Below are 21,131 nucleotides of genomic sequence, written 5' to 3'. Positions count from 1 at the left end.
ACTCCCCGCCCCCCACCGCAACATTCGCTGTATAAGATGCACCAAAATTTTCACCCACTTTTGGGGGGGGGATGCATCTTATACTCCAAAAAATACGGTAGTTTTCCATCTTGCCATATAGCATTCATAAGTCAGATCAGTCTTATAAGTAAATAAATACAGAAATTTGGAAAAGACTCAATTAGGCATTGTCTATTTTACCTCAGAGAACAGAAAGTAAGCAGAGATTTTTTTCTCTGTAAAATCCTAACATATTTGCGATGCCCATGAAAATTTGATACGCAACTGTTTGAATTATAATGCTATGAATTCTTATAATATACTGAACTTGGGCAAAGAGCAAACTCTTCAAGAAAGGCCAGAAAATGGACAAGGATAAGCATTGGCTAGACCAGACCTAGATTTGGCAAGAGTCCAGCTAAATACGACTGTGAGTGGCATCCAGAGTAGAAGGGGGAGGGAGAACTACAGTAAACTAAAGACTTACATTTCTGAAGCATTTAAGCAAATAGATGCAACAGAACAAAGTCTCTCACACTTTTTTTGTTAGGGCCACCTAATCTTAGAAAATAGTTTGAAAAATATGGACTGGACAGAATTGATTTTTGATAATGAATCTTGGGGGTTCTTTAAAAATAAAGCCATTTTCCACTTTTATCAAAAAAAAGTTGAGCAATAAAAATTAATCAGAAATACGTCATGAATCTGTTTAATTAACTTTATGCACTTCTACCTTCCCTGTCCATGAGAAAATTACCTATAGTAATTTCATTTTTTACAGTTAGTTTGATGAATAAAATCTTAGCTTAGCTACATAGAAGAAGATTGTTAACTTTCAGTGATAAATCTCCCAGAGTTGAAGTCTGAAGGGAGATTAGTCAGGAAGCTCCCAACTAAAGATCAAAATGAGGGTGGTATGTTCCCAGGACCTTGGGTGACACTGAAGTCTGACAGCCAAGCTATATATATCTAAGTTAAATGTGAACAAAGTGAACAGCAGATAGAAAGCACAGTTGTTCAGGCAATAAAAGGAAAGTCATAATTTCAGATCATTGAAAGGAGGGAGAAAAAGCTCTCTTCAAGCCAAAAGGACAGATTTATGAACAAGAACATAGTCTGAGATTTGTATCAGCTTCAGCTTTGTCATGGCTGGATCCATTAATATTATGGTTTTCCTTAATTTCTCTTCTCTGTCAGTTCTTGGATACATGTTCTTGGATTGTCCAATTTTTGCAGAAATATGCTATAAAAATAAAGAGACAGATAAAGAGAGACTTATGAAAAATCCATTATGACTTAAAAACTATTTTTGACCTGTGTGAGCAGCATTTTTAAAAGGTTGTAAATTTGTAAGGTCAGGAGCAAGAAAAGACAACTTTGATAGTATGGACAGAAACCACTATGTAGAGAAATTTATAGATCCCTTTCCATCAGGAAATATACCATCCCTAAAAAAAAAATCACAATTCTTTAAGAATTGCATTAATTTTAATAAATTGCCTTCTTAAAGCAGCCAGAACTTTTTTTTGAGACCTCTACAGTTGCCTGGAAAAAATTGAGTTGCTTTAATCCAGAACAGGAGGAATGAAGTCATTTATTTACTTTTTTTTGCTTTGAAGAAGACAAATTTCCTTAGTAGATTTTTATATAAGATAAAATACAAAAAACAAACAAACAGACATTTTTGAGGGGAAAAAAAGACAGGGAATGGAAGATGCAACAGAGTACAGAAAAATGAAAAGAAAGAATAACTTTTAACTTCCTTTGATAAAGTTACAAATAAAAAATACATTAACTTTTTGATCTAAAATTCAATAATATCCAGTATTGCTATAATAATAAACATTTCTAATCCCAAAATGAATGTAGCATTTCTTTGAGTTGCTAGTAAAAAGTCCCAAAGTGGTTTGCGCATAGAAACAAAGTTAGACAAGTGTTTTTTTAATCAAAGTAATTATTTCCTCTATTATATCCAGTTCCATTAACTTTGCCATCCATTCTTCTATTGTGAGAATCTGTAAGTTTTTCCATCTCTGTGCATACAAAAGTTTCACTGCAATTATTATACATAAAAAAAAGTCCCATATTTTTGTACCCCTGCTTTATCCATCAAACTTTAAAAAAACCTTTTGGTTTCAATTGTAGATTTGTTTTAAGAATACTCTTAAATATTTGATCCCAATAACTCTTAGCCTTCTTACCAAATATGATAAAAGGATTCTTCACAGTGATTACATTTCCAACATATATTTGACACACAATTATACATCTTTGACAATTTATCAGGTATTAAATAGCAATGATAAATCATCTTGTAAAATTATCTTTCAAATTATAGCTGAAAGTGAATTTCAATTCCTTAGTCCACATGTTCTCCCACTGATCTAGCATTATATTATGTCAATTTTTGCCCACTTAATCATATAGTCTTTAACATTTTCACCTTGGATATTCATTTTCAATAAAAGACTATACATCTTTGCAATGCAATGCTCATCATTAGTACACAAATCCAGTTCAAATGCAATTTTTCATTTGTAAAACCAAAATTCTTATTCAACTGAAATATTTCTATAACTGAACATAACCAGGATGCACAGTCCTGCTTCACAGTAAACTTTTTTAAAGGAAGCAAATATTGAGAACAACTTATCGGTTGCAGGAACTGGGTATGTCTAGTTTAATAAAAAGAAGGACTAGGGGAGACATGAGAGCAGTGTTCCAATATCTCAGGGGTTGCCACAAAGAAGAGGGAGTCGGGCTGTTCTCCAAAGCACCTGAGGGTAGAAAAAGAAGCAATGGTGGAAACTGATCAAGGAGAGAAGCACCTTAGAACTAAGGAGAAATTTCCTAACAGTTAGAACAATTAATAAGTGGAACGACTTGCCTGCAGGGGTTGTGAATGCTCCAACACTGGAAATTTTAAAGAAAATGTTGGATAATCATCTGTCTGAGATGGTGTAGGGTTTCCTGCCTGGGCAGGGGGTTGGACTAGAAGGCCTCCAAGGTCCCTTCCAACTCTGTTGTTGTTGTTGCTGTTGTTGTTGTTGTTGTTGTTGTTATTATTATTATTATTATTATTATTATTATCATCATCATCATTATGTTTTTAAGCCCTAGTGTACTGAAAACTAATTCAAGACTTTCAAGTTATATACAGCTATTCTCTCAAAAAACAAAATTGGGAAAATGAATAATATTATTCCAATAATTAATATTATTCTGTAGTAAGTGGTAGCTCTGGACATTGTCTGGATTTGGAAGCTGAGCATGTTTGGGCTTGGGAAATACTTGTATGGAAGATACCAGATTAGACTGGAAAGTTGAAAAATCATTCAAAATCTATTGCATATTATTGCATCTATTGTATATCTAAGGAGTTGCCACAAAGAACAGGGAGTCAACCTATTCTCCAAAGCATCTCAAGGCAGGACAAGAAGCAATGGATGGAAACTAATCAAGGAGACAAGCAACATAGAACTAAGGACGTTCCAAAGGCAACTGGACTTTCTGGTTTTTCTTTGAAGACATTTCATTTCTTCCAGAGCTGAAGAAGCTTCTTGGAAGCAAAACATTTCTAAAGAAAAACCAGAAAGTTCAGTTGCCACTTGAAAAAGCACCTTTCAAACAACCATGACATGGATGACCGAGAATCTCCACAGAAATCTAAAGGAGAAATTTCCTGACAGTTAGAACAATTAATCAGTAGAACGTCTTGCCTCCAGAAGTTGTGGTGTTGCCACATTGGAGGTTTTTAAGAAGAGATTGGACAACCATTTGTCTGAAATGGCAGAAGATTTCCTGCCTGAGCAGGGAGTTGGACTAGAAGATCTCCAAGGTCCCTTCCAACTCTGTTATTCTGTTATTGCTAATAACATGTCTATGAAGACTCCAAAAGTTAAGTTCAACTCATAAAAAATGTTATTCAAGAAACAGTTGCACATATTCAGGTTACATTAAATCATCTACATCCTTATAAAAACTTATTGCCTAAGAATAATAATATACAAAACAGCATTGAAACTCAAGATTCTGTTACCTTACTCTCTGCATACACACATACAATACATATACATATGCACACAATGCATATCATTGTATTAGTTGCAATGGTATGCAGTTACATATTACAATAATGCTAAAAATACTAACTGTATTGCTGTAAATATGAATATTTATTTTATTGTTCAAATTTTATTGTTCAAATTTTCATGCATATTAAACAAGACCCTGAAAGCATGACTTCATGACTGCAGTACTATTAAAAACTGAAGTAGTATGTATTACTGTGAGTCCCTTTCATTGCAGTTAGAATTCATTATGGCTGATAAAGGTAAAAGCCAGCATGCTATCCCTTTGTTCTGTTGGCTGCCCTCCTCCTCCTCCTCCTCTATTCCCATAGCTTGGTTCTTTTGTAGTAGGAATCTTGTTTAATGGTATAGGTCCTTGAGCAATTTTCAACTTCATATTTTCACAGTTTTAATTAACATGCAAAGCCAATAGAAATAAAAATAACTTTCTACCATACATGCTCATCCCCAATTTGTGGAGAATGGCAGAACTGACAAGGGAAAAATGAGGATGTAGAACCAACAGGCTGGTCTCCTGCTTTTCCCACACCTGTTTCTAATTGTGTGGGGCTGAACGTCTACACAGGAATTTAAGAGCAAAGTAATCATCTTGGAGTATTTCCTGTGAGAAATAAATCAGAATTACACCCACAATATCAGAGGACTAAAAAAAAAAGGTATCAAAGCCTGAACAAGGGTCCATTGTTTTACAAATTGTTTTATTGTACAGTGAATCAGTTATTTTGTAGAAAATAAAGGTCATAAAAATGTATACTAATGAAACCCAGTTCCTTCAAGTATTTGTAAAAGTCTGTATGTGAGTTACAAAGCAATACACTGTGACTTTTCTGATTTAAATTAATAGCTTGAATGAATGAGAATGTCATAACATCGCTCTATCAGTTGTCTGATAGCTGAAGTATTCTTAGTTTATACAAAGTTAACAATATTTGGAACACTAAAATCAGTCCATCAATCTGGTACCTTCAGTTGTGATTATAAATATGCAATTATCCTTGCAGTTGAGATGCTTATATAGTAAAGAGAAAGAGAGAGAGAGAGAGAGAGAGAGAGAGGGAGGGAGGAGGGAGGGAAGGAGCGCCACAGAGATTTAAGTATTATTATACATCCTTGGCCCCTTGAGAGAAATATTGGAAAAGTTAAAACATCCTTTGTTGATTTAAGTAGTTTATTTGTATTAGAAAATGTCAGTCATAAGTAGATTCTCATAGTTATGTGCCAGCTGGAAAACTGAAAGTCAATGAATGGGGAAAAATCTAAATATGCCGTTTCCCACATTGCAGTAGAATTTTTCCTTAGGGATCTTAAATATCCCCCACTGCAACAAATAGTGTATCAAGTTACACTATTTTTAAAAACCAGTGATTTTTACCAACCTTCTCTTTATTACAGTTCCATCAAGATTCATCTTACAAACTCAAAATCTGAGAGACAATTTTTAAAAATAAATTTAAAAAATCAATTCGTTAAAGCTATGGAAAAAACCAACTCTTTTAACATCTTGATAAAAATAATAGTAATTTTGAAATTGGAAGGAGCCTTTGCAAGAGAAGATCCTTTCCTATTTGAATTTGTGAGAATTGATTCTAGGAAAAAGAGAAACAGGGAATCAGCTATGTTCCTCAATGGCCTTGTGAATGCCGCATGTCCCAAAACTACTGAATACAATCATAGGTACCTTAAGAACCTGATACCATACCTTAATAGGAGTTAGCCTCATTGCAAATAGAGTTCCTTATAGAGTTATCCTTCAGAAGGTCTGTGAAAACCATATAGCTGGTATCTCACTTTAGGAGTCTATGACAGACTCCTAAAGTGAGATACCAGCTATATGATTTTCACAAACCTTCTGAAGGAAGAAGGAAGAAAACTGAATGTTCTTCATCCATGTAGATGCCCACTTAATTGTAGTGTTGTCCCTTTCAATGACATCAAAAACCTTTGGTTTTTTCCATATGTCACAACACAACACCGAACTAATAGACAAAACTTCTTCATCTGTAGTGTTTTGAGAGGAGGTAACAATTCCTGTATGTAGAGTACCTCAAAGAACCAAAAAAAGCAACTGTTTGATATGCTTGTGATTGAGAATGGTACAATATCTTTAAGACAGTATTTCCTATCTCACTTTGCATAGCCAAATCTTGGTATCTGGACAGTTCTTCTAAAGATCAATATAACCTCCTTAGCTGCTCCTGCAGTCTTTTGATATTCTGCCCTGTTTAATGGAAGTTATCTCTCCTTTAGTTTAGCCTGGGACCAGAGATTGTATTCAGCTGGTTCAGACCAGTTTAGGGGAACCAGTAGTGCTGATGATAAGTTGGTCCCGCCCCTGATGATAGCTTCTACAAAAATTGAAGAAGTACTGTATGATAGAACTACTGGTGATGTAGCATTAAAGCACCTAATTAGAGACCAGGAGTTCTAGTCCCATTTTAGGCATGAAGCCAGCAGGGTGACCTTGGGCCAGTCACCTTCTCTTAGCCCTAGAAAGAATGCAATGAAACCCACTTCTGAAATCTTGCCAAGAAACTGTAGGGACTTGTCCAAAGATGGCATACAATTTTAAAATTTTGAATTTTTAAAATTTTAATTGATTTTTATGGGTTTAAATTTTTATTAATTTTACTGATATTGTATTTTAAATGGGGCCAATTGAATAAGTTTTTTAATGTTTGTTTTTAGCATTGTATGTGTTGTTTTTTGTATTTTATTGTGGCTGTAAACCGCCCTGAGTCCTTCGGGAGAAGGGTGGTATACAAATTAAAATAAAAATAAAAAAATATTATTATTATTATTATTATTATTATTATTATTATTATTATTATTATTATTATTATTATTATTATTATTATTATTATTATTATAAAAAATAATAATAGTACTAACTTTAATGGAATACATACTGTGTTCTGTATGTATACCACCTGTTGCAGCATATAAGGTGTTTGCTTCGTCTTTTTGCAAATAGGGAAACAGACCAGACAGTGATTCTTGGTATCATGTTTGTAGTAGAAATAATTTATTCCCCACCCTTTTGTGCTTGGCAGAGTTTGTAAATTGGTTATCAGTCCTCAGTTGTTTGAATATCTTATATCTTACATAGGAACTAAATTCACATGCCATTCTGAGCTAGAAATCCCTGACTTTGGAGACCTAAAGTACAAATTTAGTATTTTGAGAAAATATTTTGGAGTTGTCCAGGCACTCACAGAGAGATAAGCTAGAGGCAAGACAGAAAAAAAAAAGAGTACAAAGTAGAAATTGGTTCTGACCTTCAAGTACACATCCATTCTTGGAATTCAGTGGACATGTTAAGGACAAAAGCAAACTCAAATTACCTGTAACATTAATTTATTTCACCACATCCCCTCCCCATTAATAGGATCACCATCAGCTATATATAAAAAGCTTCAATTCTTTCTATGAGCATATAAGAACTACACAGTCTTCCACTATCTCTGATACAAATGCACTTCAATTCAACTGACCATTTAAAGACATACAATCGTGCTCCTCTGTATTCATCAAACATCCCTCTCTTGGTTGTCCACCCAGCACTCTGTGTCTTCTGCAGCTTTTACAGAGTTGTCACTTAACCTTTCCTTTTACCTACCAGTTGTCCCATAATTCCTTGCCAGCCCCTTGGTCTATTCGAGCCTACTCCTGTTATCCTAAGAGTCTTCCTGACAGTCCATCATCATCTCACAGCCTCTTCCCAAGGCTGCCCTTTTGGGAAACTCTGCATCTCATCCAGCAGCAGCTCTCTCACACCCACAATTTTTGCCAAATTTCCACAATCCGCTCCCCTGTATCCCGAGTTACCTCTATTCTGCCTCCCCCCCCCTCCCCCATTGCCCTGCATTTATCCCAGATAGACTCCAGGTTGAAGTTCAATACTTGGTAGCAAACTGCAGTGTTTTTTTTTTTTTCATTCTCTTTCACTTTAAAATCTCCTACCATCCTGAAAATCAAAGCAGAGTTACTTTTATTCCTTAAGAACTACTCCAATGCCTAAATATAGGGGTGGGCTGCTATAGGTTCACTCGTAGCTAACATTATGGCTGGTTCAGAGAACCTCCAAATCCCACGCCTAGCTGGCCACGCCTACCCTGCCCCTCCCAGGAGTTTCCACCTGACCCATTTTGGATGCAAGGTAAATGGAGGGCCTGTGCGGAGGCTCAAAGAGGGGGGAAAATGGGCCTCCCGGAAGCTCCAGAGGGCCTCTGGAGCCCAGGGGAAACAGTTTTTGTCCTCCCAGAGATTCAAGGAAAGCGTCCGGAGCCTGGGGAAGGCGAAAATGTCCCGTCCCCCCCCCTGCCATGGTGCAGGAAGCCGACTAGGCTATATCCACCATGACCACATCCACCCAGCAACCAGGCAGAGAACCCATTGCTGAAATTTTTGAAGCCCATTCCTGCCTAAATGTCTATGGAGAGTCACAGACATCTAGATCATGGTTGTTCCAAGGTGCTTGGGACAACCAAAACATTGAAGATATTTTGCTTCTCATCCAAGAAGCTTCTTCAGCTCTGAAAACTGAAGAAGCTCCTTGGATGAGAAGCGAAATGTTTTCAAAGAAGAAACAGAAAGTCCAGTTGCCTCTTGAAGAAAAAAAAGCAGATTTACTCCAATGCCTGCCCTATCTTTTGAATGCCTGCCTCCCCCCATCCCCCGCCTTGCTGATTGTGGCTTTCAGCTATATCCTATCAAAGTCTTTTTCAATGATGCTGTTAGCCATAATGACTGGAAATGTAAGATTCCAATACATCTGTAGAAGGCTAAATTGGAAAAAGGACATTGCAGTTGATGCTGCAATTGGAGGCTGCTGTTTTCTGGCCTGCATGTTTATTTCTGGCTCTGAGAACTTTTCCTCACTGCAAACCTGAGCTGTTTATCTCTCATGTGTAAACCAGCTGAGAATGAAATCTGGATTCAATCCCTTCTCTGCTTGTTCACTGATGTTCCCTCTAGACCATGATTGCCACATGCCCTTGTTTTCTTTTCTTTTACCTCCTTGGATTAGTAAAAAAGAAAAAGAAAACATTACAGTTCACTGTCTACTATCATTGGAGTTAAAATGCCACAGAATTCTCGTCAACTTCATCAGGTTAAAAACAAAGCAAAATCTTTTCACTCTTCCAACTGCCATCTTTTGAAGGAAAGCAAAAAAAGGAAGCAGCACAGCTTCTCATCATGCCACAGGAGACTGGTAAAAAAAAGCCTATGGTCAATTCAATGGACATAAAAGAACATTTTCAAGTGTGCTACAGTATTGCATTGCCAGGAAATTGTGAGGCCACAATCTGAAAGCACCCATTCTGTAATGTATCTTTAAGAGTTTTGGAGGGAAATTAGAGCGGGAAATAGCACGTTGCTGATTGGCTGTTGCCTCCGACTGAACTGTATATAAAGAGGGGTTTGTCTGTTGTTCGCTGCTGGGTTCACTATAAACTAAAGAGCTGTTGTCACTCATCTGGTCTCCTGCCTCGTTATTGCCCGAATCTAACACTGGCGACGAAGGTGGGGTCTCGAGGCAAAAAAGCGCCAGGAACGAACCCAGCAAAATAAGGGCGGATAGCAACGATGTCCAGCTATACACCGCCAGCGCCATTCGACCCAGCCAAAGAAAAATGGGGGTCATATATGGCTCGTTTCGAGTGTTTCCTCGAAGCAAACGAACTCCAGGGGGTCTCCGACAACAGGAAGAGAGCATACTTCCTAAGCCACTGCGGTTCGGAAGTTTTCGACACCGCAGAGTCGCTGTCGGAGCAAACGCCGGTACAGTTGGTACCGTGGCAAACCCTGCAGACCGCCCTTCGGGCTCACTACGCACCGACGCCCTCAAAATTTGTTCAAAGGTTCGAATTGCGGCAACGGATGCAACGAGAGGGCGAATTGATTCGCGAATACATGGCAGCGCTGAGAAAAGCCGCTAACCATTGCGAATACCGAGACTTGGAAGACGCATTACTCGACCAACTCATCTGCGGGGTCAGAGACATCCGATTGCGACGGCGGCTGCTGTCCAGAAGCAACCTAACACTGGCCGTCGCCTTGGACGAGGCCAGGGCTCACGAGATGTCCACCCAAGCGGCAGAAACCTTGCAAACACCGATCGCGATGGGGGCTGGGGCGAAAACAACCCCGGTCCACAATGAGGAAGTCCAGGCCGAAGAGGACGGCGAGGAAGAGGAAGAAGTCTTCCACACCGGGAGGCCAGGGAAAGAAGACAGGGACGAATGCGCGAGTTGCGGGGGACAACACAAACGACAAGACTGCAAATTTAAGGATGCGGCTTGTCGGCGGTGCGAAAGGAAGGGGCACATAGCACAGGCCTGTCGAGCGCCCCAACCTTCCCGCCAAAAATTCAAACCGACCAATCAGAGCACGGGAACGACGAAGAGGCCCGTGATTGGTCGATTCAAAAAAGGCGCGAAACTTAATCAGACTGCCGTGAGAGTAGGCCAAGCAGCCACGCGCCTTGAAAAAAAGATTTTTACTAAAACGCACATTGAAGGGGTGCCGTGCCGCATGGAAGTGGACATCGGTTCATCGATCACGATCATGTCCTGGGACACTCTCGTGAAACGTTTGCCAGCCGTCGCAAAGCGCAAGCTGCAACCACAGAAACTAAGGGTACAAGATTACCAAGGAAATCGCATCCCCGTCCGAGGGGTAACATCCGTCCGAGTCAAGTATGGACAACACAACAAGACCCTGCCCATCACCGTGGTCGACGGAACCTTGCCGAGCTTGTTGGGACTGGACTGGTTCCGGGCATTGGGCATGGGAGTGATCAGAGTCTTCCGGAACGACGTCGACCTAAAGGATGCACTAATGAAAGAGTTCGGGGACGTCTTCAAAGACTGTTTGGGCAAGTACGAGGGGACCCCGATCTCCTTTAACCTTGACCCACAGGTTGCCCCTATCCGGTTAAAGGCTAGGAGGGTCCCGTTCGCCCTGAAGCCCAAAATTGACCGGGAGCTGGACAAACTAGTAAGCCAGGGAATACTAGTGCCAGTTGACCATGCAAAGTGGGAGACACCCATAGTCACCCCGATCAAACCGGACGGGTCGGTCCGGATTTGTGCTGACTACAAGGCAACGCTTAATAAAGCGTTGCAGAAGAGTGCCTACCCCGTCCCAGTAGTACAACACTTACTGCACTCTTTGGGGCAAGGCCAGGTCTTCGCCAAGCTAGATTTGGCCCAAGCCTATCAGCAGTTACCCGTAGATAGCAACACAGCCGAAGCACAAACGATCGTAACGCACAGGGGTGCTTTTAAATGCACCCAGTTACAGTTTGGGGTTAGTGTGGCTCCAGGGTTATTCAGAACCTAATGGGCGGCTATTGCAGGGACTCCCGGGGTGGTACCGTACTTTGATGACGTACTGGTATCCGCCGAAAATCTAGAAGACTTAGGGGTACGGTTGAGAAAAGTTCTGGGCATTTTCCGGTCCGCCGTCTCAAAGTCAAACTGAATAAATGCCAGATAGGGGTAGGATCCGTGGAATTCCTGGGCTATCGGATAGACAAGGAAGGAATCCACCCCACTGAGAGCAAGGTTAGGGCAATCAGGAAGGCCCCAGCTCCCCAAAACAAAAGCGGAGTTACAGGCGTTCTTAGGTCTGGTCAATTTTTACGCGTATTTTAAAAAATAAGGCGACCATAGCCGAACCGCTCCACAAATTACTAACGAAGACAGCTGTGTGGTCTTGGGGAAAGGCGGAAGCTAGGGCATTCGAAGCAGTAAAAAACCTTCTGTCTAGCGATAGTTTACTGATTCAATACAATGGCACACTGCCATTGGTGTTAGTTTGATGCATCTCCCTACGGGTGGGGGCTGTGCTCAGCCACAGGTTGCCAAATGGCACAGAAGCCCCTATAGCATTTTACTCCCGAACAATGTCATCGGCTGAAAGAAACTATAGTCAGCTAGATAGAGAAGCCTTGGCCATAGTTTCCGGGGTAAAGAAGTTCCATAAATATGTATTTGGCTGTGATTTCGAAATAGTCACAGACCATAGACCCCTACTAGGCCTGTTGGCAGGCGACCGCCCAACGCCCGTGGCACTTTCGCCTAGACTGACCCGATGGACTATCTTTCTGGCTGCGTATTCGTACAAATTGTTGCATCGGCCAGGAAAGGAGTTAGGGCATGCAGACGCTTTGAGCAGATGCCCACTACCAAAGACTATCAAAGACCCCACTCCGGGCGCACCCGTCCTGCTAATTGACTCTTTGGACTCGGGTCCAGTCACTTCCAAGGAGGTGGCTCGGGCTTCTTACAAGGACATTACAATAAGAACTGTAATGGGTTGGGTGCAAAGAGGATGGCCGCTGCGGGCGGCGTTTAAGGAATATGTAAAGAAACACGGGGAGTTGTCGGCTCAAGGAGGGTGTCTGCTCTGGGGGGATAGAGTGGTGATCCCGGAGAAATTGCGGAAAAAAGTTTTGTAACTCCTGCACGAGGGCCACCCTGGGATAGTGAGAATGAAGGGTTTAGCAAGGAGCTATGTGTGGTGGCCTTTGATGGACAAGGAGATTAGCGACAGGGTAGGGAAATGCCAAGCCTGCCAGGAGTCCAGACCACTACCACCAACGGCCCCAACTCGGGAGTGGGAGAGACCCCAGGGCCCATGGTCTAGGATCCACATCGATTTTGCCGGCCCCTTCCATGGGCAAACATTCCTAGTGGTAGTTGATGCCTATTCCAAATGGCTGGAAATCATTCTTATGAAATCCATGACAGCCGAGGCCGTAATCCCAGTCCTGCGGCGCCTATTTGTAACCCACGGGTTACCAGACACCCTAGTCTCCGACAACGGCCCTCAATTCACAGCGACCCTGTTTGAAGGGTACTTGGCAGAAGAGGGCATCCGGCATGTCCTCTCGGCGCCGTTCCACCCTGCGACGAACGGCCTTGCAGAACGTTTCGTACGGAGTGCAAAGGAAGCATTGTCCAGAATCAGGCCAGGCGATTGGCAATTGAAAATTGACACCTTTCTAGCAGTGCAACATAGAACCCCCTGTGTAGCAACTGGCCGCAGCCCAGCAGAACTACTGATGGGCAGGAAGCTGAGGTGCCCATTAGACCGGTTAAACCCGAACTACACCCCAGACGGGTACAAAGGGACAAACGGTAAAACAAGAGAAATGACAGTGGGAAGTCCAGTATGGGCACACAATTACGGAGAAGGCCCAAATTGGGTAAAGGGGACAATCCTTGAAACAACCGGACCCAAATCGTATCGGGTAGAGATAGAGGATGGCCGGGTTTGGAAGCGCCACATAGATCAATTAAGAAAAAGAACAATCACAAGTCCAGAAACAGGCCCTGACTATCCAATGTTTGAATCCACAGCTGACTCAAACCCGGGGCAAACGCGGGACTTATCTGAGTTCGATGAGGTCCAGCGACACCAACCGGTCCCTCCTGAAGAGAGCAGGAACGATTCTGCAAATAATCCAGGGCCGGATGGCCTAGAGGAGGAGCTGAGAGGAACAAACAGTCCCTCCGGCCAGCTCGACTCACTCCCAGAGAATGAATTGCGCAGGTCCGAAAGAGTTAGGAGACGCCCAGTCTACTTGCGTGACTACGTAGAGAAATAAGATGCTAATTTCATGTAAATAGGGGTAAAATGTTTTCTGGGAGGGAAGGAGTGTAATGTATCTTTAAGAGTTTTGGAGGGAAATTAGAGCGGGAAATAGCACGTTGCTGATTGGCTGTTGCCTCCGACTGAACTGTATATAAAGAGGGGTTTGTCTGTTGTTCGCTGCTGGGTTCACTATAAACTAAAGAGCTGTTGTCACTCATCTGGTCTCCTGCCTCGTTATTGCCCGAATCTAACACATTCCTAACTCAGATCTCCTGACTGTAGAATTGAACCCCTGACCTTTGCAAGCCTTCGGTTTATTTTTCTCCTCCTCAATTCTTGCTGTTCTTGTTATCCTGGTTTTTTAAAAAAACGCTATAATTTTATGATTATTTTGAGAAGTTGTTAAATGTTGCAAAAGTGTTATAATCTATGGCTGCTAATCCTATTTTGTACCCCCAGTGAGATTATTAGGACTCTAATGAAGTCCTGTCAACATGTTTATACATAAGTAAAGGTAAAAATAAAAATAAACATGATATTAGCTGGAAGAATTAGACTACATCTCCAATTGTTTTTCTTCTATGCTGTCTGTACTATCCGGTGTTATACTCACAAAACAAAGATAACCCCAAACCCAAATAAGAAAAACTATATTTAAACAATTAAGTTTACAAATAATGTCAACATGACAGGGAAAATTGATAATCCAGTTCTAATGGCACAAACACACAAATAATGGGAAATCACATCCTTGCACAACCACATAGTAACTGCACTGAATGCTCATCCTGGGAAGGTTATCTAAGCTTTCCATAACAATTTTTTCACCATGCAGTGTGCCCTCAGTGATACAACAAAATATGAACAAACTGCAGCATTTCAGTAATTTATATCGCACAAAGTAAAATCTCTTCACAAATTCCATGAAAAATGAATTTTAAATTACTATGTAGAATCGCAGTACCTATGCAAGACTAATAATGTTTTCCGTCTATCAGTGCTTATTTTTTACCATCAACATGGCAAACATGGCACCCACACATACATAAATTCTTTTTAAAATATTATTCTTGTGCCAATATATATAGCACATTGGACATAATTTCCTTAACAATCCATCAAAAGAAACTCAGAAGCGTAATATAACTCAGTTAGATGACCTGGTATGGAAATGCATGTATAAAATATGACTGCTATACTATAAATATTCCCTTCCCTTCCCTCCCTTCCTCTCCTTTAAAAATGAAGAAGTTCTACATAAGAGGTAATGTTAAGTTACTTGAAACTGGGAATATCTAGAGTCAATAACTGAACATCTTAGTGTGATAGAAAATGTAATTTCATCAGCCCTTCTTGCCTCACTTATGCAGCATCCAGTGTATATATGAATGATGTGCATGTCTTTCCTTAGGGTGAATGTTTCTTAGGTATGAAAAATGTCTGTGATGGCAGAGACATCCACAGAAACAAGATTTTGACAAAATGAGTGAAAGGTACAAATTCTGTCCTCCAAGTTTGGGCGTGTGACATCATGTCTCATGTACACAGGGACCAGAGCTTCAATTGCAATAACACAGTGCTGATTTCATTGTTATCCCCCTCTGTCCACCTCTGATTCAGGCTATTAAACCCATGAGAATTTGAATAGCATCCTCTAGCACCAGGGACTTGGAATAATAATCCCAAGCCTAGCTTTTAAATATTAAATGGAACCCCTGTTATTTTATTTTATTTCTCTTTCAAATTTTAAGATTGCTTTTTTCTGGGCACTTATGCTGTGTGGTTATGTTTTTAATTATTTTTAGTTGTATGCTATAAGCCAACCAGAGAGTTTTGGAATGTGGCAACTATAATAAATCTAGATGATGATGATGATGATGATAATGATCATGATCATGATGATTAAAAGCTAAATGATTAGCTTTTAATCATTTGATTCAGAATGGCTGTAACAAAAAGTCTGGATTCTTGTTCAGTACTGGTTGAGAATATTTTTTGCTTTTAGTCACCCAAGCCCACACAAATTCTAGCCATCAAATGCTCTTCTTCCTTTTAATTTATTCTTATTTTATCAGGCAGTTATTGGCAGTTTCCTGATACTTCTAATAGCATAGATGAAGAGCCCTGTGTAAACTGCATCTGTTTCCACTTTCACTGTTGATGCTGCTGCCGTCAATAGACCAGCTGTATAAACAGATATTAAAAGAAATGGTTCTGAGAACTTGGTAGCCTGGGATGAATGGTGGACAATTTCCATAGAGTGGTTGGATTGGAGAATAAACTAAACTATTTTGAACTGGCTTACTTACTGTTTTCCTTTTTGCATACCTAGAATGATCAAATCAATTCACTTAAAGGTCTTGTTCACTTCTGCCGACTTTTGAGTTCAACTAAGTTTAAAAGGTGATTCATAGAACAAATATAGTTAAAATAACAAAAGTATTCAACATTATAATGCTATAAGTCTAATGCATTACGGTTTATCATAAAAATTATCATCACAATTTTTGAAATCCAAGGATTAGTCTAAACCTAAACCTCTAACCATAGATCACTAACTCAAGAAGGAAGCACAAATTTCTCTCATGGAAGTTTATAAATTCTAAGAGTTACAGTCCCAATACTTCTAGAGCAGGGCTGTCAAACTCCCGATACATGGGCCGGATGCATCAAATGTTGGCTGCGCCCATGCCCAGTTTAACGAAGTGGTAAAAAGTCCCGATACATCACATGATGTCGCAGTGATGACATAAGTTTGACACCACTGTTCTAGAGGCACCAGATCAGGAAGACACTTTTTTGGTCCCGATTCATTATCATAGTAAGTATAATGAAGCAAAAGCCAACTCTAAACATTATAGATTTAACCCAATAGCAATAGTAGTAATGGTAACATTTACAACAATAATAACTGAAACTTTAAGGTAAAGAAAACTCCATCTCAAGATTCATGTAGTTTTGCTTGTTTTAAATAAGTTTTTAAAATGATCAAACATAATCATATGGAACAAAAAATTATTGTGATTTAGTTAATGAATAGATACTTGTTTATCTTATTCAGTAATCACAAATATAATTCTCTTTTGAATGTTGAAATAATTCTATAAAAAGGTTTACATTTTTTTTAAAAAAATGCTAGATATTTTTGTTCCTGTATTTAAATCAGGCTTTCAGACAGTTTGACCTGAGGAAATTACTCATGTTCTTCATGTATATCAGATGTTTCCAATTAGTTTCTATTTTTCTAGGAATTACTTTGTAATTAAGGTTACTTGTGTTTTACTTTCTTTTGTGTTAGTATTAAGGTATTATAAAAGATTATAATTTTATGATGCATAAAGAAGATACATCCTATCATTATGCAGTACATCAAAGGATATCTGATTGCTAGGAGATAATATCTCATTTTGCTTTAGAAAAATTGGTGGAGAATAGTACAAAATAAGAAAGAATAATGTCCGTATGAATTTCTTTACTTCCCCCTTTAGGTTAGAATACATGGACCCTAACCATTTTTATGCTTATTTAAATTATACTTCCAGTATCTTACTATGAAGTCTAATTATGAATCTAATTATCTATCTTTTATAAAAAATAATCAACAATTGCAAGAATCTAGAAGCAGTCTAAGAGTAAAATTATACACAACTGTAAAGGGGAGCAAGTGAGTGAGAATTATAATGTTGTATGTGTTTGTGAGAGAGAACCAAAACAGTATTTACATCTCCTAAACAACTATCCTTTGCCTATAAAATGTCAGTATTGTGTATGTATAGTACTTAGATATTTGGTTGTACAATAAAGTGCCATTTGTTTTATTTATTATATTTCTACGGCTGCCTGTATCATGACTCTGGGTTGTGTACAAACTACCATTAAAAACAATTTAAAAACATTCAACAAATACAAAAATTAATATTATTTTAATATTATCAGAGAGCATCACATATTACAAACAACGGAGCCACTTCATCAGATTATCCCTCCCTTGAGACACCCAACCTGTTGTGGCAACCTGGTTTTGAAAGACTTCTGGAAGATCAGAAGAAACTAAGCAAATCTAGGCTGCAAAATACATTTTTTCCCCAACCCTTCTTATTTAGTTTGATGGAAAAGTAATTGCTTTGGATAGGTTTTTTTTTCTGAAAAAGAAGAAAAATTCAAGGCAGATGCAAAATTGCATCATCTTGGTATCAGCTTAGTGACAGGGTAGCTGAGGTTTTTGCCTTTTCTTGTTCATTGTTTTTTTTTTATCTTTGTATATTGAGTCAAAATGGACTAGCTTTAAAACTACCCTTATTGGCTGCTGAAAGATGTGGGACCTACTTAGCTCTTCAAGTGATATTCTATGTATGTATTCTGAAATTTCTGCCATAATTCATTTGTTTATATTTCCTGGCCTCGTTCATTTTTTGAAGGAACTTTCACTATTTGTTATTACAGATTCCTTCATTGCAATGATAGGCCATTTTTTAAAATAGCCAGTACTCAAATGTTTCTATGTAACTGCAATTGGTGGCTTCGATAGAAAAATTAAAACATAAAACATATCCAATATAGCAGAAATACAAAACCACCTTTTTTCCTAAATAACGTTATATATTATAATATAAACAGACTGTTTTGACTGGCTTTGTACCAGGGACTAAAACCTGGTTGTCTTAACATGATTTCATGTTAAGTTAGTGATAGTGGTTAAAGTAGAAACCATCAGTTATAAAAGTTCACATGAGGGCTCTTGGACCACTCATACTTTCAGTACAATGTACCCCCGAGTTCCTTCTCCAGCCAACCAATGGTCTTTCATTTTGTAGATTCCATGGTACAAAGCTTCCTAGCTTCATGTTTTTGTTATGAATGAATATATAAATGCCCCAACTCTTCTTTAATCCTACAGGATTTGGCATTAAATTCTTTTACTTGAAGTAGTCTAGTGGCTATATAAACAAAACAACTATATTCCATAAAATATGTATTACCTATCTGAAAACCATAAGATGAAATCTGATTGAATGTGGATCAGAACACAATTTATTATGCGAAATGGAAAATCATTATGGCCAACATGGTGAATTTATTCACCACTCATGATTAGTCTCAGGCTCATTCATAGGCTCTGAGGGGCATGTTATAATAATAATAAAAAGAGTTGGAAGGGACCTTGGAGGTCTTCTAGTCCAACCCCCTGCCCAGGCAGGAAACCCTACACCATTTCAGGCAAATGGTTATCCAACATTTTCTTAAAAATTTCCAGTGTTGGAGCATTCACAACTTCTGCTGATGAAGTTATTTTGCTTGATTTTCTGCTGAAAAAACAAAATCAGCAATGACAAAAATGATTTTGTTACTGCCAAGAAGACAAAGTTTAGGGAGATTTGGGAGTAAGGGAGACAGAGAAGATTATCTAAAATAGATATCTGTCCTGTACATTGATTAGAGGTTTGAGAGAATTTCAGTTAATGAAGACTTGCAACATTATCCATGAAACTGAAATAATTTTTACTTTGCAGTGTGACCAAAGCATCTCAAGGAACTCTGGCTAACATATTGCTTAATGGAGTGGAATAATTTAAAACCGTACAAATGTGTGGAATTCAGTTGACAGAATTTGCTAGCTGGCATTCTGAGAAATGAAACCATTTATCTGGCAAGCAAGTACCATACCTGAAGAAAAGTTATGACAAAAACCATGCAAATTCTTCTTTGCATGCTGCATTTTTAATATAAGCAATAGGGAGATATTCCAAATTGGAATAACTCTGCCTTTGTAATCTTTTGTAAAACACAGATGTTATAAAACAACCCTTTCCAATCTTTAATCTTCTAGATAGTCAAGATTTCAGCTCCCACTGCCTTCTGTCTAGCATGTATATTAGTTAACATTAATTGGTCATGTCATTGATAATATTTCGTTAAGGAAATATAATCCAAAAGGTATGTATCTTTCTCTAAGAAAGAAAAGGACAAAATCAAGCATATCAGGGTTGGAGATACCAGATTCCCTCCCCCCCCCCCCCGCACCATTCTGTTGCTGGCTTGCCAGAAAACTCACAATAAAGTATTGGATCCAGGATCCTTTATGTTTCTGTAACATTAATAGGCTGTGTGGTGTCCATAACAAAAAGACTAACATGATTTGCTTGCCAGAAATCTTGAAAGAACTTTGGAAAAATAATAATAATAACAACCCAAATCCTCACTTGCACTCAGAGATTATTCCTTCCCCTTTGAGGCCACTTTCAAAAGTTGGAAGAACATACAATCTGGATTTACCTTAGAAGGCCATCCAGATTGCTGTGGCCTAAAAAAAAAGCTCCTCCTCCTTCTCTTTATGATAATGATTAATAAATACATCATGTTCTGATGAAAATTTCAGCAGAAACAGTCTGGCTTTTTCCCAAAGAGGACAAAGGAAGACTGCAGCTGCCTAGGGAAAAGCAGTTGGAGTAAAGCTATGACTATTGAATCCATACTAATTCCCTTATATCTCAGTCTGGCTTTTGACAAGCTGCTAAATTTATAAGGGACTCCAACCACTATCTGAAGATATCAAGGTGATTTATTAATCACCCTGATATCACTGGCAAGTTTAGTCATTTATATCCTAATGCAGTTTGTACAAAAGCTGCTTCTTAAAAGTTCTCATCATACAGAGCAGGGTTTTCCAAACCTATGTTCCACAGATGGGATTCCATGACAGAATCAGAGGAAGAAAAAAAAGTTCACTCTGAGAAAGCTAAGGTTCTTTTTTTCTTTTTAAATTTTTTTTATTTCTCCCAAAGTTAAAATACGACATAAAGGAAAAGAAGAAATAAACTAACAACTATTGGGCACTAATAATAAAAAATGTAAAAACCATGTAAACAAAAACAAAAAAAGGTAACAAATAGCAACTATATCATTCACACTGACATTAAATATAAAAAGTCTACCCTGGCGGAATGCTGGCAAATATATCAAAAGTACCTGATGCGTTATCCTCCCCTTACATAACAGGTCTCCAAATCCTGTAGTTATAAACTTTCCTATATATATTTGATATAAATAATGTTACATTAAAAAAATGTCCCTGAGAATCTTCAAAGCCTTGTGTCAACCATCTGTTACAGAGAAAGTCCACAAACAGTTTCCAGTCTCTTATAAACATATTGAATCCATTGTCTATAATCAAAGCAGTTAAATTCGTCACCTCTGCCATTTGAATCAATTTTAAAGTCCACTCTTCAACAGTTGGCATTCCTTTTTACTTCCAATGCCTAGCATAAACAATCATCATAGCAGTCATCATGTGGAGAAATAATGTCCCAAACTGTTTTTCTATATATTTGTCCATAATACCTAGAAGAAAGGCTTCAGATTTCATTAATATTTGTTATTTATTTATCTAATATGATTTAGCATACTTTCAAGACCACCTCACAGGACAAAGTGTATGTG

Source organism: Ahaetulla prasina, chromosome 8 (genome assembly GCF_028640845.1).
Source record: "Ahaetulla prasina isolate Xishuangbanna chromosome 8, ASM2864084v1, whole genome shotgun sequence".
In the NCBI taxonomy this organism is placed as follows: domain Eukaryota; kingdom Metazoa; phylum Chordata; class Lepidosauria; order Squamata; family Colubridae; genus Ahaetulla; species Ahaetulla prasina.
This window is presented reverse-complemented; position numbering follows the sequence as displayed.